Source organism: Triticum aestivum, chromosome 1A, assembly GCF_018294505.1.
Source record: "Triticum aestivum cultivar Chinese Spring chromosome 1A, IWGSC CS RefSeq v2.1, whole genome shotgun sequence".
NCBI classification, from domain to species: domain Eukaryota; kingdom Viridiplantae; phylum Streptophyta; class Magnoliopsida; order Poales; family Poaceae; genus Triticum; species Triticum aestivum.
Genome location: NC_057794.1, coordinates 299,938,855 through 299,958,084, shown reverse-complemented (window position 1 = coordinate 299,958,084; position 19,230 = coordinate 299,938,855).

Below are 19,230 nucleotides of genomic sequence, written 5' to 3'. Positions count from 1 at the left end.
TATGGTGGGCCGGTTTACGAGGAAAGGTGTAAGGAACATTTATCTTACAAGGAGTTAAGACCTGGACTTGTATCCGGTTTGTATTAGAAGGTAGATTAGTCCTAGTCCTAATAGGACTCCACATGTAACCCGCCCCTCTAACTTATATAAGGAGGGGCAGGGCTCCCCAAAGCGGGACAAACAACAAGTAAGAAGAAACAATCTCTAGTGCTAGACACAACTAGGAGAGCCGGTTTACGGCGGCTCCTTCATGATCATAATGAGACCTAGCCACAAACAGCATGTAGGGATATTCCAGATGATGTTTACCGGGGCCCGAAGCTGTCTAAACCCTTGTCTTGTGTGTTGATCCACCCTGCGTCTCTCGTCCCACTCAACCCCTCTCAAGCTACCACATAGATGTGTTGGCCTCGTGACTAAGTCCTCACACTAGGACATCTGCCGTGACAATTCCACGACAGTGTGTGTCAGCATTACCGATGCAGGGATGACACTTATGCACAGATATTTGACTGTCTGAGGTCGGATCGGTACAAGATGGTATCAGAGCGCAAGTTGATTGTAGGACACGACCACTAAGATGAGCCATAGGTCACTCTTCTCTACCCATTTCTGACTCCTCTTCATTTTCCACTCTATAGATGGCGGACCCAAGGAACAAGTTTGCTCAATCGGATGAAGACACACCTTTTGGACGACACTTGAAGGAAGTCACTAGGTACCTGAACATTGGAATACCAAGCTTCACTGGGACCTACACTGCCACTTTACCAGAAGAGGAGCGTTGGATGATTCGAGTTCATGTTCCAGGAAGGATGTTCACGCTAGTTACTGAGCCCATAGAGTTTTCCTTTGATGCACCAACCTAGAGTCTAGGAAAGAGCGTGGCAGCTCACATCACCATGGGACGCATCGACGAAGTTTATCACAAGAATCTTAAGGACACCATCTACCAGATATGTGGGAGCCGAGATAAGCATTGGGAGATGATCAGCACCAAGAGGGACAGGTCCATTGCAGCCTTCATCCAGGAGTTAAACCAACAGTTTCGTCGTCAGGAGAACCAAATGTGCGCAAGCATGATAGATCTGAAGAAGGTGATGACCAGGAACATGGATCTTGAAGTGGAACTCAAGTCTACATGCGAAGGATACGAGGAGGAAATCGCAATACTAGTAGAAAAGAATGATGACCTAACGAGGAAGCTAGGAGTATTGATGGGAGACCCTGCGCCAGGAGGAGATGACGACCATCCCGAGGACTACATCATCATTGATGACACCGACTACGACCCCGACAGTAGTGATGATGATTATGAAGACGAAGATGGAGCGGATATCATGGAGTCTTCCACCGATCAAAATTTCTAGTCGACCACCATATTATCAGTAGTAATTTCCCCCCATGTATATAGAATAGTCCGAGTATCTTTGTAACGGTAGCTAGATCGATTGTATGCCCTTGTTTGAATTGAGTGGTGTGATATGATTGTGTTTGTCTCATGTGCATATAGATAGTGCTTTATCCTTAGACCTCATTCTATTCTAATATCTCCCCTCTAAACCTATCAGATGCCTCCGAGACGTGACCCCGGATTTGTCTTCCCACCGGAGCTCACTCAGTTGATCCAGTAGCAGAATGCCTTGATGCAGCTACTAGTACAGAACCAAGGCAACAACAACAACAACAACAACCCACCGCCACCACCTCTAGTTGACAACCTAGCCTGTTTTCTGAGGTTGAATCCATCGGTGTTTTCAAGTAGCACCGAGCCGATTGTTGCTGATGACTGGCTATGCAGGATTGGAAGGGAGTTGACCACCGCAGGTTGCAGAGATGCTGAGAAGGTGCGCTTTGCTGCACACCAACTGGATGGACCCATAGCCTCATGGTGGGAGAATTACACAGTCACTTTTCCCATAGCCAATGTTACTTGGGATCAATTTCAGCAAGCATTCCGCACTGCACATGTCTCTACAGGAGCAGCGAATATGAAGAAGTGTGAGTTTTGCAACTTACGCCAGGGAAATCATACCGTGGGGCAGTACGTGGATGAGTTTAGCAAGTTAGCCCGCTATGCCCCAGATGATGTGGCCACAGATGCCGCGAAACAGGAGAAGTTTATGGAAGGGCTGAATGATGAGATGAGTATGCAGTTGATGGTGGCAACATTCAATAACTACCAGGATTTGGTAGATAGGGCTCTTATGATTGAAAGCAAGCAGCAGCAGATAGAGAGCCGCAAAAGGATATATGGACAAATGAAGTATAATTCTGGAGCATCGCAGAAACCTCGCTTTACCCCAAACTCGATAGGATATACCCATAACCATGGAGGCCATGCCCACAATGGAGGGAGTTCGCATAATCATAGTGGCCCTAAGAATGGGAATGGGAATGGGGGAAGCAACGGGCAGAACCGTGCAAACCAACAACACCCGCCCGGAAGGATTTAAGTCACATTACTTGTTTCAAGTGTGGGAAGACTGGACACTACGCCATCGAATTCCCCGAAGCAAAGAATGGAAACGACAATAGAAGCTCTGGAAAGAAGCCCAACCCTTTCAACAGGGGACAGGTGAACCACGTTAACGTGGAGGAGGTTGAAGAGCAGCTAGATGCAGTTTTAGGTAAGTTTTTGATTGAGTCATTTACTATAATCGTTCTTTTTGATACTAGTGCATCGCATTAATACATTTCGAGGGGGTTTGTGGATAAGTATAAGCTGCCCACCAAAGTTCTTAAGACACCTATGTTAGTAAGCTCGCCAGGAGCTGAGTATATGGCAAGCAGAGGTTGTTTTCAGATGCCATTGATCATAGGTAGACATGCTTTCCCCTTAGACCTAATAATTTTGGAGTCCCAAGGATTGGATATAATATTATGTATGGATTGGTTATCGAAGTATGGAGGAAAGGTCAATTGTGCTAGTAAGTCAATCTTACTCACCACCCCAGAGGGAAAAAGGATCAAGTATGTGTCTAGGCATGCACCAAGGAGGACCCAAGTAAATTCTCTCTTGGGAGTTGTTCAGGAAGAAGTGCCTATTGTGAAGGATTACCCGGATGTATTTCCAGAGGAACTACCAGGCATGCCGCCAGACCGAGACATAGAATTTTTGATAGAGTTGTTGCCAGGCATCGGACCGATATCAAAGAGACCATATCAGATGCACGCAAATGATCAGGAGGAAATTAAGAAGCAGATTAAGGAGTTATTGGAGAAAGGTCACATTCAACGAAGTTCATCACCGTGGGGAGCCCCAGTGCTCTTGGCTGAGAAGAAGGATGGATCTTTGAGAATGGTTGTTGACTATCGCGCATTGAATGAAGTGACGATCAAGAATAAGTACCCACTACCGATGATCAACGATTTGTTTGACCAGCTGCAGGGAGCAAAAGTATTCTCCAAGATCGATCTACGATCAGGATACCACCAGTTAAAGAACCGAGAAAAGGATATACCTTAGACAACTTTTACCACAAGGTACGGGCTATATGAGTATACAGTTATGTCATTTGGATTGACAAATGCCCCTGCCTATTTCATGAGCATGATGAACAAGGTGTTTATGGAGTTTTTGGATAAGTTCGTTGTGGTGTTCATTGATGATATTTTTGTATACTCGAAGAATGAAGAGGAACACAAGGAACACTTGCACTTAGTTCTTGAGAAGCTCAGGGAACATCAGTTGTATGCCAAGTTTAGCAAGTGTGAGTTTTGGTTGAAGGAAGTTCGATTTCTTGGACATGTTATATCAGGACAAGGTATAGCAGTAGACCCCACGAAGGTTTAATTTGTAACTGAGTGGTTGGCACCCACCTCAGTTGGAGAGATTCGTAGTTTTCTGGGACTCGCGGGATATTACAGGAGGTTCATTGAGAATTTCTCCAAGATTGCAAAACCCATGACAGAATTATTGAAGAAGGACACCAAGTTCAAATGGACCGAGGAATGCGAAGCCAGTTTTCAGGAGTTGAAGAAATGTTTGGTTACAGCCCCAGTGCTGATTCTTCTGGATATACGTAAGGACTTCTAAGTGTATTGCGACGCTTCTCGCTTAGGACTTGGAGGAGTACTTATGCAGGATGGAAGAGTTGTTTCATATGCTTCACGACGACTTCGACCACACGAGTTGAATTATGCCATGCATGATTTAGAGTTAGCAGCCGTGGTGCATGCGCTCAAGACCTGGAGACATTTTCTTATTGGAAACCGATGTGATGTGTACATGGATCACAAGAGTTTGAAGTACATTTTCACGCAGAAGGAGCTGAATCTCAGGCAAAGGAGATGGTTGGAGCTCATAAAGGATTATTATATGAAGTTGCATTATCACATAGGGAAGGCCAATGTCGTAGCAGACGCTTTGAGTCAAAAGAGCTATGCCAATAACCTCATAAGTGGAGGATTATCGCAGGAGTTAGTTGACGATCTCAAGGAACTTAGTTTGGAGATAGTCTAAGAGGTTTTGTCGCAACAATGGAGGTTCAGTCTACATTATTGGGGAAGATTCAAGAAGCTCAGAAGGATGATAAGGAAATCGCTGAGATAAAGGAGAAAATAAGCAAAGGAAAAGCCAAGGGTTTCTATGAGGACAAGCACGAGACTTTATGGTTTGAGGATCGTATATATGTGCCCAATAATGCGGAGATCAGGAAGTTAATACTACAGGAAGCTCATGACTCGCCATATTCGATTCACCCCGGAAACACCAAGATGTAATTGGATTTGAAGGAACGTTTCTAATGGACAGGAATGAAGAAGGATATTGCTGAGTATGTAGAAGTATGTGATGTATGTCAGAGAGTGAAGGCGGAACATCAGAAACCAATAGGATTGCCGCAACCTATGCCGATACCCGAATGGAAGTGGGACAAGCTTGGCATGGATTTTATCACCGAATTACCCAGGACCCGATCGGGATATGATTCAATCTGGGTAGTAGTTGATCGTTTGACAAAGGTAGCTCACTTTATCCATGTGAAGACCACCTATACAAGCGCAAAGTTGGCCAAGATATATATGACCAGGATCGTATGTCTTGGAGTTCCAAGAACCATCGTATCAGATAGAGGGACACAGTTTACCTCGAAGTTTTGGAATCAGTTGCACCAGTCTTTGGGTACCAGGCTAGAGTTTAGTACAGCCTTTCATCCGCAGACAGATGGACAGACCGAGAGAGTCAATCAGATTCTAGAGGACATGTTGAGAGCTTGTGCGCTAGATTATGGATCTAGTTGGGATGACTATTTTCCTTACGCAGAGTTCTCATACAACAACAGTTATCAGGCTAGTTTGAAGATGGCACCTTTTGAAGCTCTGTATGGAAGATGGTGCAGGACCCCGTTAATCTGGGATGAAGTTGGAGACGTCAGTTGTTTGGACCAGATTTGATCAAAGAGTCTAAAGAGAAGGTTAAGTTGATTCGAGATAGACTGAAGATAGCTCAGTCTAGGCAAAAGAGTTACGCCGATACGAAACGTAAGGAGGTAGTCTACGAAATTGGAGATAGAGCATATCTTCGAGTGTCACCACTACGAGGAGTTAAATGATTTGGAGTTAAGGGAAAGTTAGCCCCAAGATTTGTAGGACCATACCGAGTTCTGGAGCGTATGGGAGAGGTTGCCTACAAGTTGGAGTTACCTGAAGGACTATCAGGAGTTCATGATGTGTTTCACGTTTCCTAATTGAAGAAGTGCCATGCATAGATGGTCAATATTCCTCTGAGAGATATAGTTCCCCGAAGCAATTCAGTTGGAGAGTGATCTGACCTACGAGGAGAAGCCCATCAAGATTCTCGAGTTTGCCAGCCGAGTTACACGTAGCAAGGTTATCAAGTTTTGCAAAGTTTAGTGGAGCCACCATACCGAAGATGAAGCCACCTGGGAACGAGAGGAACACCTACGGAAAGACCACCCACACCTATTTTCTAGCCAACCCGAATCTCGAGGGCGAGATTCATCTTAAGGGGGGTAAGTTTGTAACATCCCAAATTTTCAATTTTGGATGTTATACATAGATCATCATATGCATATCATATTTCATTTGCATTTTGGTTGCGATCCTAGAAATCTTAAGCAACTCAAGGACCCAAGAAGAGAGTTGGAGATTTCATTTATTTTCATATTTGAATTTTCTCAAATTTGAAAAGAGCATCATTTTGATTTTAATAATTTTTCTCTCCGAAATATTTCCAATACTAAAATAATCAGAGAAGATAAAATGACTTCTCCAAAATCCGAGAGGAATATTGGAGGAAAATATTAAAATTAAATAAATATTCTATTTGGAATTTTATTGCGATTTTATTTGAATTAGAAAATTATGCATTTTAAAACTGCATAATTAGACCAGAAAAATGTTCACCTCGTTCTAAATATTTTATTTAGACGGTGAAAATTGTTTTTGGCATTTTTAGATTTTTTTTATATTTATATGAATTTTTCTTCGACGGATTTTTTTTAAAGTCGCACGCCGAACTGGGCCGGCCCAGCTGGGAGTCAGGCCTCGGCCTAGCACCCCGCCGCCTCGCGCCACGCCCGTGTCCGCGCTGGACTCCGGTGAGGAGTCCGGATCGCCGCCGCCCCGCGCGCCCCCTCACCCAAGTCGGACCCCCCCGGGGGCCCCTTTATATGCAGCCGCCTCGGCCCCCTCCTCCCACATCGCCAGCCGCCGCCGCCCCCAAGCCGCAGCAGCAGCAGTGTCGCCGCCGTCTGCTCCACCGCCGCACCGCCGCCCCGCGCCGACGCCGCCACCTCACGCCGCCCCGCCCCGCCACAGCCCCGCCGGAGCCACCGCCCGCCGCCGCTGACACACCGCCACGAATCGGTAAATAAAAATGACGTCGGTTTTTTTCGGTTTAGAGCTCGTTCGGTTTTTTAGGGTTAGGGTTTTCTCGGTTTTCTCTGGTTTTCCTATTTAGCGGGCGTTCGAACGCTTCTATTCGTGAACGTGTTCATTCTTTCGTCTCTTCTAGCGAACATTCGTTCGTTAGTCTTTTCTTTTTATTTTATTTCCGGCCAGGGACTGCTACCTCTTGAGCACTGCGTTGGATTTCCCCGAAGAGGATAGGATGATGCAGCAAAGTAGCGTAAGTATTCCATCAGTTTTTGAGAACCAAGGTATGAATCCAGTAGGAGGCTACGCGCGAGTCCCTCGTACCTACTCAAAAACAATAGCTCAACACAACCAACGCGCTTAGGGTTGTCAATCCCTTCACGGTCACTTACAAAAGTGAGATCTGATAGAGATGATAAATAATATTTTTGGTATTTTTGGTATAGAGATGCAAAGTGAAAAATAAAAGGCAAAGTAAAAAAGCAAAGCAATAATAAAGTGATGAAGATTGATATGATGAGAAAGAGACCCGGGGGCCATAGGTTTCACTAGTGGCTTCTCTCAAGAGCATAAGTATTCTACGGTGGGTGAATAAATTACTGTTGAGCAATTGACAGAATTGAGCATAGTTATGAGAATATCTAGGTATGATCATGTATATAGGCATCACGTCCGAGACAAGTAGACCGACTCCTGCCTGCATCTACTACTATTACTCCACTCATCGACCGCTATCCAGCATGCATCTAGAGTATTAATTTAAAAACAGAGTAACGCCTTAAGCAAGATGACATGATGTAGAGGGATAGTTTCATGCAATATGATAAAAACCCCATCTTGTTATCCTCGATGGAAACAATACAATACGTGCCTTGCTGCCCCTTCTGTCACTGTGAAAGGACACCGCAAGATCGAACCCAAAGCTAAGTGACGGTGTCCTGGACTAGGGGGTACTCACCACGTCGTCTCTCGATCTGTTAGATTGGTCCGAGGACCCCCATGGCCGTATACTCATGGGCCAGTTCGGACAGCTGCCGCATACATGGAAGATTCCACAAGACTTGGTGATCAAGACAAGGACTCCTCTCCACCGGTGTATTCGGCTAGGACTCTTGTTATCCTAGGCCTCTGGTGCATTATATAAACCGAGGCCAGGCTAGTCGATAGATATATACATACAATCATGCCATAGGCTAGCTTCTAGGGTTTAGCCTCTCTGATCTCGTGGTAGATCAACTCTTGTAATACTCATATCATCAAGAATAAATCAAGCAGGACGTAGGGTTTTACCTCCATCAAGAGGGCCCAAATCCTGGGTATACATCGTGTCCCTTGCCTCCTGTTACCATCCGCCTTAGACGCACAGTTCGGGACCCCCTACCCGAGATCCACCGGTTTTGACATCGACATTGGTGCTTTCATTGAGAGTTCCGTTGTGTATTCCGCAAAAGGTTGATGGCTCGCCTGCAGAACAACTGCGACTTCGACATCTTCGTCACCAGCTCGACTGGTCACCTTGGTTCGACCAAGGACTGCGCCCTACCTCCGATTGTCATGTTCGGATGAGGGCCTTTATAACATCAACTCCGATCTCTATCAAGATCATGGAGGAATCATCCAGGGAGCCCGGGGGCTCAACGTCAACATTGCCCTCGGGCGATCGTGCTGTTTTTCTGGACAGCAAATATGTGTCCGCCGCCACTGCCTCCTCAAGTGTCTTTTTAATGATTGCTTCAGTGGAATTGTGCGGTATTGAGTCTAAAACAACCCTGGAAAATTTCGTCGAGTTCGGATGGAGGAATCTCTGGCAATCCACGATATACCGGAGCCCTATCAAATCTGGACGGGAATCTGGATGAGTTTAGGGCGTGGTGCCCAGCTTCTAGTTCGGAACCGTTGATCGCCTGCGGAATTCCTATGTCTACCACCTCTCAAAATTTCAGCTCGATCCGACCGTCCAAACTCCGGGAACCTTCCGATTAGTGCATCACTTTTCGGATATGTTTTCTGCACGAAAACGAATCCAACCCGAGTTCGTCTTTTTTATGAACGGGATTTTGGACATCCCTTTTCAAGGAAGTTTTGTATGGGGTATTGTGTTTTGTTCCCGAACACATCCCACTAACTTTTAAATCTTTTGAACATGATCTTCAACATCATGCTGGTGTCAAACCAGTCCGGCAATATTGCTCCACAGCTGCCGACCTGCGCTAGACACATTGTCACTTTGTTGAGCCGAGCTCAACTTCTTTGGATCATCATCTCGGCAAGCAGAACAAGAGTTCGACATTGCGAAAGATAAATCATCACTAACATCGCCGCCCCACGGATTACCCGGAGCGGGCACACCGGCATCGCCGCACGGTCACTTCACCAAGCCGGCATTGACCACGCCACGACCTGCATCGATAGGGCCGCACTGTTGCTCCTTCAAGCCGGTGTCCATCACGCCGACCTACTTCGACTCATCGGCTGACATCGAGGCTTCGACATCTCGGCTAGACCGGGGGCTTCGCCATTTATTCATCAACCTACTCCGGAGACTTCGGCGTCACTAGCCGACCAGCTCCGTCACGTTAGCTGGACCGGTGGCTTTACCTCGGCAAGCCAGCCTTTACTAGCATCGCCATGCCGTCGCTTTATCGCCCATCAGGCAATGGGTGTGCGTATCGAGTCCCAATTTTTGGAATCACCTTTCTTCGGATTGCTATAACAAATAAACCAGGTGCTATTAATCCTAGTATTTTTGCTTGTCTGGGTTTATTTTTTCCAAGGAATTATTATTCTGGTTTGTCCATCATCTGTACACAGGTCTATCAAATGAAGGCCGCATTAACGACGGTCACGTGGTGGTTCGGTCAGTTTCCATACATAGTCCGGCGAACGCCGCATTCGGAACTCGAACCGACCTGTGAATTCAGGCTTTGCCACGCCCTTACCGCATCACGCCGACGCCCTGCATCGACATTGACTTCGGCGCCAGGGCATATTTCTTTTATTACTCACTTTGCATAAATTATTTATTATGCAATGATTTTTCTTATACTATTATCTCCGATTTGCATCACTCTTTGTGCACAGGAAAATAATCCGGGTTTGGTAGTATCGTCAACTCGGCGTATTGACATACCACGCCACCTCGGCTAGATGGGGGGCTTCGTCAACACTTCATTACCCCATGCCGGGGACTTCGGCATCACTCTGCCAGCCTGCATTGACCATGCTATGTCACCACTTCGGCGTGTCGAGCTCTCCGCTCCACCACCTCGGGACCGGCTTGGGGGATGGAACCTTGTCCCGCATCAAGCTCGAACCGCGTCATCAATGCCGAACACATTAACCAGCTAAGTCACTTTCATGCTCAGAGTTTTAATGTTTAACTTGTGTACGGTTCGACCAAGCATTATATTTTTTTGGAAAAAAGTTGCTTGTAAAAAATCTCCTTGTCAAAACTTTGTTTGTGACATGCAAATTCAAATACCCCGTTTATTTGGGGGCTCCCTTGACGGAGCTTTTCCTCTTGCATATGATTATACTTGTACGGCTTCGTTCCTTGTTCGTGTATTACACCACAATATGCACCATATTGACATAAGCGATTTGCAAGATGGGTTGTCTAGCTCCTGTGCTTACCCCTACGTTCCCGATTGTTCGGCTAGGGAGTAAAGGGAGCACCTCTGCGATTGTCACGACCGGGTCATCCGAGCTCTGACCTTAGACTGGGTGAAGCCGAACGCTAGCGCTCTTATTGTTTTCAATCATGGTCGGCACACAACGGAACTCATGAGTACAAAAGTTCTATTGCACAAGTCTCATAGTAATAATGAGCACCGAAGAAAGGTATCGGTGGGGGTACTATTTTCTTCGAAGATGCTTCTTACACTTCGTTAGTAATATAGCATAAGTTCCCTGAGCACGCTCTGTCTGTTATAGCCTTATGGCTTGATTGCGTAGTCATCGGAAGCACCGTTGATACTCTCGACAGGCGGAGTACATGACACTTTTCGGCCCTTGGCCGAAGAGGGAGAAGCCGACGGTCGGTTAAGACGCGTTTAAAGTTCGGGTGAACACAGATATGATATAAGTACTTCGGTACATACAATCATTATACATAAAATTCTTTTACCCAAGTCACTTGGGGGATCTTAAAATTTATGAGCTCTAAATGTGTTTTCTTCTTGGTCGTTCTCAAAACACGACAGAAGCACAATTTTTTTCTCTCTTCCAATTTTCGGATTGGCACCGAACACTTGATCTTGTTCGGACTTCAAGTTTTTACTGACGTTTTTTGGTTTTCCAAGCTTATGGAACTTTTAAACTATTTGTGTGTTTTCAACACAAGTCTCGCAGTGCAACGCCGGACACCTTTAGAGATTCGGCAAAAACATTCTCGGATATTGCTATATATGCATCGGTGTCGAATTGTGTCTTCGGTCAATAGTTGGGTTGCCCGGCTCTTGCGCTTGCCTCCTACGTTCCGCTCTGTTCGGCTAGGTGTGCAAAGGGAGAACCACCGCGATTGTGCTTCCAGCTCACTTGGTTAAGCACCTTAGTGGAGAAAGCCGAAAACTGACTGTCACAATAAGCATAAACTGGTCAGCGATCTGATGACTGTGTTAAATTACGGGCCATTCATAACATTGGCCGAAGTGTTTACAGCTTGACCTCGACTATTGCCGAACACTACCCGGGGCTAGTAACTGGCCTCCCAAACTAAATCCTCAATATTTTCCTATTACATTAGAGCTGAGGTTTCATGATCATTCTTAGCATGACAACCCAAAGAAAGGAACCGATAGCGGGACTATTTTCTTTGGAAGACATTTCTTATGTTAAACAGTAATATAACATATCTCTCTGCGTACCTTTGTTCATAAAACTGTATGGCCAGATTGCCTTGTTTGTCGTAAATCTTTGCCCTCATAAAGGCTTTATACAGTAGGACAAACACTCATCGGCTACTAGCCGAGGAGGTGGAAGCCGATGGTCGGTCAACAAAGTTTTGTACAATGCGGATTCGAGCATTAAGGATGTAAAGTACTTGGATACATAGAGTCATTACACATAATTTGTGATTTTACTATGGATATTGATCCTTAATTCGGCCACCCGTGCCCACATTAAGGCTCGGGGCTACTGGGCTTCGGGCTTATTATTTACAAATATTAAAGGGGCACATCGATCCCCTGATATGGTGTTGCCACCCGACCAGTGTCTCGGGGGCTACTGCATTGCCTGTCCAATGCAGAAAATTTTAAGTGCAATACAGTTTTCGAGGAGATTATGATCCTCAGGTTGGTCGGACGCATCCAAACTGAGTCTCGAGGACTGAGCACGCCACTTTTGTATCCCGAAGTATTCTGCCGAGCTAGGACTTGATCCTTAGGCCGATTTTGCAAATCAACCTGAGTCTCGGCGGCTACTGGGAGCTCCATAGAGGGCATTTCCAGCATTAAGCTCGGCTAAATTACTTCAACTTTTTTGTACCAAGATGATCTATGACATCTTGGATATAGTCCGGTGTTGGAGCTTGGACACAGTACGGCGTTGGAGCTCGGAAGCAGTCCGACATTGGTGCTTGGCTGCAAAAGATACGTCGAATGCAGTCCGGCATTAGAGCTCGGATGCAAGAGGACACTGCCTCCCGCGAACAACTTCAAACCCGAGGTGTGGCACAAAAATAACAAGGCATTGATAAAGGCCGGAAACTTAAAGGGGCTCCTCGGATACCCGACGTGTAAACTCGTCAAATGCATTTCGGCGATCCTCAAGATCGAAGATGAGAAGATTTGTTGAACCAGTTTTCAAAACCGACACCCGAAGATGAAGAACAGTTCGGAAGAATCGAGGAGCGTCCCTAACTTGAAGACCGGTTCAGGGGGCTACTGACGGTGTCTTGGACTATGGGGTACTCACCACGTCGTCTCCCGATCTGTTAGATTGGGCCGAGGACCCCCATGGCCGTATACTCATGGGCCAGTTCAGACAGTTGCCGCATACATGGAAGATTCCACAAGACTTGGTGATCAAGACAAGGACTCCTCCCCATCGGCGTATTCGGCTAGGACTCTTGTTATCCTAGGCCTCTGGTGCATTATATAAACCGAGGCCAGGCTAGTCGATAGATATATACATATAATCATACCATAGGCTAGCTTCTAGGGTTTAGCCTCTCCGATCTCGTGGTAGATCAACTCTTGTAATACTCATATCATAAAGAATAAATCAAGCAGGATGTAGGGTTTTACCTCCATCAAGAGGGCCCGAACCTGGGTAAACATCGTGTCCCTTGCCTTCTGTTACCATCCTCCTTAGACGCACAGTTCGGGACCCCCTACCCGAGATCCACCGATTTTGACACCGACACTAAGCACTTCTCCCATGGCAAGAAAAACCAATCTAGTAGGCCAGATGATCATCATTGCATATCATATTTTATTTTGCCGTTGGTTTGATCCTATAAATTTCTACGCAACTCAAGGACCCACGGAGAGAGTTGGGAAATTCTTTATTTTCATATTTGAGTTTTCTCAAATTTTGAGAATAGGATCATTTGATTTAAATTATTTTATCATCAATTATTTCTATTACAAAAATATGAGAGAGGGAATAAAATGACTTTCCCAAAATAAAGAAATATTGAGGATTTAATAATAAAATCAAACAAGATTTTATTTCGGAGTTTTTCATTATTTTATTTAAATTTAGGAAAAATGTGCGTTTTCTCAAAATTGCATTTAGGCCCCAAATAAATGTTCACCTTGTGAGGCTTGATTTTAGAAGCCCGGGAAAATTTATTTCGAGATTTTTGGAGTCTGTTTAGTATTTCTTTTTATTTTTCTTCTGTGCGTAATTATTTAAAAAAAACGAACCGACCTACGGGCCGTGTCCGACTAGGACTCCGGCCCGACTAGCATTTATAAGCCGGCCCACCCCGGGCCGAACCCTAGCCCCAGCCCCAGCCGCCGCCCGCTCGCGCCGCCGATGCCGCCGCCGCCCGCGACGTCGCCGGAGCCGGACGCCGCCGTTGCCGACCCGCCGCCCGAGGTTCGCCTCGCCTCGAAATCCGCGCCACCATTTTTTTTCGAAAAACCATTTGTTTTTTCCGGCGGTTTTTCATCGGTTTTTTTAAATAGATCGGTTTTTCCGATTTATTTAAATAGCGAGCGTTTGTCCGTTCGTTCGTTCTAGCGAACGTTCGTCATTTTTCTTTTTCTCGGATTAAATCCGCGATTTTTTTGATCGCGATTTCTGATCCGATTTTCGTTTTAGTATAACTTTTTGCTCGTTTATCGGAATCAGGCGATTCAAGCGCCTGGAGTTTTGTCTCGAAACCCTCTATCCGTTAACTAACTTAAACAAGTTTTTTCCACTGTAAAAATTGCCCGAGATCCCGAATAGTAAATGAAGCCTGTTTCTTTTGCCGTTTGACTTTCGTTGCTTCGATTGATTTGATTCTTTTTGCAAACCGGAGTTCTTAAGTTGAAACTTCTGGTTAGATCTCTTATTTGAGTTTTACTTGTGCATTAGATGAGTACTTATTGTATGCTTGTTTGTTTGTCTGTGATAGAATACCCGGAGTGCGCCGCCTGTTACTTCGAATCTCTAGGTTTCGCGGATCATCAGCAAGGCAAGTAACACTTTGATCATACCTTTTCTACTACCCAATTTTATTGCATTAGATCAATCCTCACACATTGCATGATTAGGATCTAATTAAATTGTGGGATGGGAAGTAGTTGAGGTATTACCTATTACTTGTTTTATTATCAAACCTTTGGGAGTTACTTCTACGTTTGCCATTATGCTTTGTTATGCTAGTAGATGTGGATTGGGTGAGTGATATGCATGACATATGTGAGTTTGTTAATTAATGGTTTATCTAAGGTGGCAACTTAAACACACATCTGGGTGGATTGAGGTACCTGGGTATTCCAAGATTCCCTATTTTTCTTTATGGACCGCCACCCAGGCCCAAAGGGATCATGATATTTTTCATACTAGAAACTTCCGTGTGCAGCCACAAGCCATTATGGGCTCTGGCATAGTTGAATAAGTCGTGCGAACTCTTACAGGGCAGACTAGCGGATGTAGGGGAAAGTAGGTGTAACGGTTTATCCATCGTAAGTGCTAGCGCTTCTGAAAGACTGTGTCTCGGTTATCCGTCTTCTCAAACACCATGAAGTGCGAGAAACCAAACGGAGGCGATCGAGTCTTGTGGGGAAAGTGCGCAAACCTCTGCAGAGTGTAATAAGCTAATCATGATTAGCCGTGTCCCCGGTTATGGACATCTTGAGTATCTAGTACCTGGATTATCATGTGAATCTCAACATGTTACTCTAAATTAATTTTGTTGGGTTTTGTTTAATGATGATGCTTAATTGGGATTGAGAATGCTGTCAACCATTCTCAATGTTTAACAACTACCATGATAGTTAAATAAATTTATTCCTTTGTAGTAGGGAAAAATTGGCTTTACGCAAAACTGTAACCATAGAGCTTTCCACCAGCCAAATATGCATATAGTATAGTTGTTTCATTCCATTACTCTCTATGTGTTACCTTGCCAGCATATTCCATGTGCTGACCCGTTTCGGGCTGCAACGTTAATGTTGCAGACTTTTCAGACGATGATTAAGGAGTTTTTAGGTCGTGGTTCTATACTCAGTGATGCCGTTGGAGTTGATGGACTCACTTATCTTCCAAGCCTTCCGCTGTTATCGTTATTAGATGGCCTTAAGCCATATTTATTGTAATAAGTTCTCTTTTGAGACACTCGATGTAATAAGTGTGTGATTCCAACTCTGTTATAAATCCTCCGAGTACTGTGTGGTGTCAGCACTACTGATCCAGGGATGACACCGGAGCACAGAGATCAGATTGTCTGAGGTCTGGTCGCTACAGAACCTACCCCCCTTGAGATGAATCTCGCCCTCGAGATTGGGGTTGGCTAGAAATTAGGTGAGGGTGGTCATTGAGCAAATCTTCCTCTCGTTCCCAGGTGGCTTCGTCCTCCGTGTGGTTGCTCCACTGAAGTTTGCAAAACTTGATAACCTTGCTGCGAGTGACTCGGCTGGCAAACTCGAGAATCTTAATTGGTTTCTCCTCATAGGTCAAATCGTTATCCAACTGAATTGCTTCCAATGGCACTGTGTCTCTCAAGGGTATGTCAGCCATCTCCGCGTGACACTTCTTCAACTGAGAAATGTGGAACACATCATGAACTCCTGACAATCCTTCGGGCAATTCCAACTTGTAGGCCACTTCTCCCATACGCTCCAAAACTCGATATGGTCCTACAAATCGTGGCGCTAACTTTCTTTTAACTCCAAAACACTTTGTTCCCAGAAGTGGTGATACTCGAAGATAAGCTCTATCTCCAACTTCATAAACTGTCTCCTTGCGTTTAGAATCTGCATAACTCTTTTGCCTGGACTGGGCTATCTTGAGCCTATCGCGGATCAATTTCACCTTCTGTTCAGACTCCTTAATCAAGTCAGGTCCAAACAACTGGCGGTCTCCAACTTCATCCCATGACAACAGTGTCCTGCACCTCCTTCCGTACAAGGCTTCGAAAGGGGCCATCTTTAAACTGGTTTGGTAACTGTTGTTCTAAGAGAATTCTGCATATGGCAAATTGTCGTCCCAACTAGATCCGTAATCTAGCGCACAAGCTCTCAGCATATCCTCCAAAATCTGATTGACTCTCTCGGTCTGTCCATCTTTCTATGGATGAAAAGATGTACTGAATTCTAGCCTGGTACCCAAGGTTTCATGCAACTGCTTCCAGAACTTTGAGGTAAACTGGGTTCCTCTATCTGATACGATACTCCTCGGAACTCCATGTAAGCATACAATCCTGGTCATGTATATCTTTGCCAACTTAGCACTGGTGTAATTGGTCTTTACTGGGATGAAATGAGCTACTTTCGTCAACCGAACGACTATAACCCAAATCGAGTCATAGCCTGAACGTGTTCTGGGCAATCCCGTGATAAAGTCCATGCCTAACTTATCCCACTTCCATTCGGGTATCGGCAATGGCTGTAGCAATCCTGCTGGCTTCTGATGCTCTGCCTTTACTCTCTGACACACATCACAAACTACTACATACTCCACAATATCTTTCTTCATTCCGGTCCACCAGAAAATATCCTTCAAATCCAAATACATCTTGGTATTTCCTGGGTGAATCGAATATGGTGAATCGTGTGCCTCTTGCAGAATCAACTTCCTAGTCTCCGGGTCATTGGGCACATAAACACGGTCTTCAAACCATAGGGAGTCGTGCTCATCCTCACGAAATCCTTTAGCCTTTCCTTCGCTCATTTTCTCCTTTATAGAGGCAATCTCCTTGTCAGTCTTCTGAGCTTCTCTGATTCTATCCATCAAAGTTGACTGAATCTCCAATGCTGCTACATAGCCTCTCGGAACTATTTCCAAACATAGATCACGAAGATTTTCTGCTAACTCCATTGGTATTTCTCCCGTCATTAGTGTATTGACATGGCTCTTACGGCTCAATGCATCAGCTACTACATTAGCCTTTCCGGGATGGTAATGCAATCTCACATCTCCTTTGTCTGAGGTTTAACTCCTTCTGTGTGAAGATGTATTTCAAACTCTTATGATTCGTGTACACCTTACAATGGTTTCCAATGAGGAAATGTCTCCATGTTTTCAATGCATGCACTACGGCTGCTAACTCCAAATCATGCGTAGCATAATTCAACTCATGAGGCTTAAGCTGTCTTGAGGCATATGAAACAACTCTCCCTTCCTGCATAAGCACTGCTCCAAGTCCTCGACGTGAAGCGCCGCAATACACCTCATAGTCCTTGGTCTGATCTGGCAAAATCAACACTGGTGAAGTAACCAAGCGTTTCTTCAACTCCTGGAAACTAGTCTCACATTCCTCGGTCCATTTGAACTTGGTATCCTTCTTTAATAACTCCATCATAGGCTTCGCAATCTTCAATAAATCTCCAGTAGTATCCTGCGAGTCCAAGAAAACTCCGTATCTCTCCAACTGTGGTTGGTGCTTCCCACTTGGTCACGGTATCAACTTTAGTGGGATCTACTGCTATACCTTCCCCGGATATAACATGCCCGAGGAATCCTACTTCCTTCAACCAAAACTCACATTTGATGAACTTGGTATATAACTGATGTTCTCTGAGCTTCTCAAGTACCAATCGCAAATGTTCCTTATGCTCCTCTTCATTCTTCGAGTAAACCAGGATATCATCGATGAACACCACGACGAACTTATCCAAGAACTCCATAAACACTTTGTTCATCATGTTTATAAAATAGGCAGGTGCATTAGTCAGACCAAATGACATAACGGTATACTCGTACAGCCCATATCTGGTGGTAAAATCCGTCTTAGGAATATCCTGTTCCCAAATCTTCAACTGGTGGTATCCTGATCGCAGATCGATCTTGGAAAATACCTTAGCTCCTTGCAATCGATCAAATAGATCATTGATCATGGGTAGTGGGTACTTGTTCTTGATGGTTACTTCATTCAATCCTCGATAATCAACAACCATCCTTAACGATCCATCCTTCTTCTCCACTAAAAGTACTGGCGATCCCCAAGGCGAAGAACTTGGGCGAATATATCCCTTATCCAGTAACTCCTTAATTTGCTTCTTAATTTCCATCAAATCCTTTGCAGGCATCCTGTATGGTCTCTTAGATATTGGCCTTGTGCCTGGCAATAGCTCAATCAAAAACTCAATATCTCTATCCGGTGGCATGCCTGGCAACTCTTCTGGAAATACTTCAGGGAAATCCCTCACCACTGGTACTTCCTCCTGCACAACTCCTGTTAAACAATTTGCTTGAGTCCCTTTTGGCACATGCCGGGATACATACTTGATCCTTCTCCCTTCTGGGGCGGTAAGCAAGATTGACTTACTGGCGCAATCGATGTTTCCTCCATACATCGACAGCCAATCCATACCCAGAATTACATCCAATCCTTGTGATTCCAAAATGATCAAATCCGAGGGAAACACATGCCTACCTATACTCAATGGCACTTGAAAACATCCTTGACTGGCCATATACTCTGCTCCCGGAGAGCTTACTAGCATAGGTGTTCTAAGAACCTTAGTGGGCAAGTTATACTTATCCACAAATCCCCTTGATATGTATGAATGCGATGCACCAGTATCAAAAAGAACGAGTGCAGTAAATGAATTAACCAAAAACTTACCGATTACGGCATCCGGCTGCTCTTCAACCTCCTCCATGTTAACGTGGTTCACCTGTCCCCTGTTGAAAGGGTTCAGCTTCTTCCCAGAACTTCCATTGCCATTCTGGCCTTCAGGACATTCATTGGCATAATGTCCAGTCTTCTGACACTTAAAGCAAGTGACT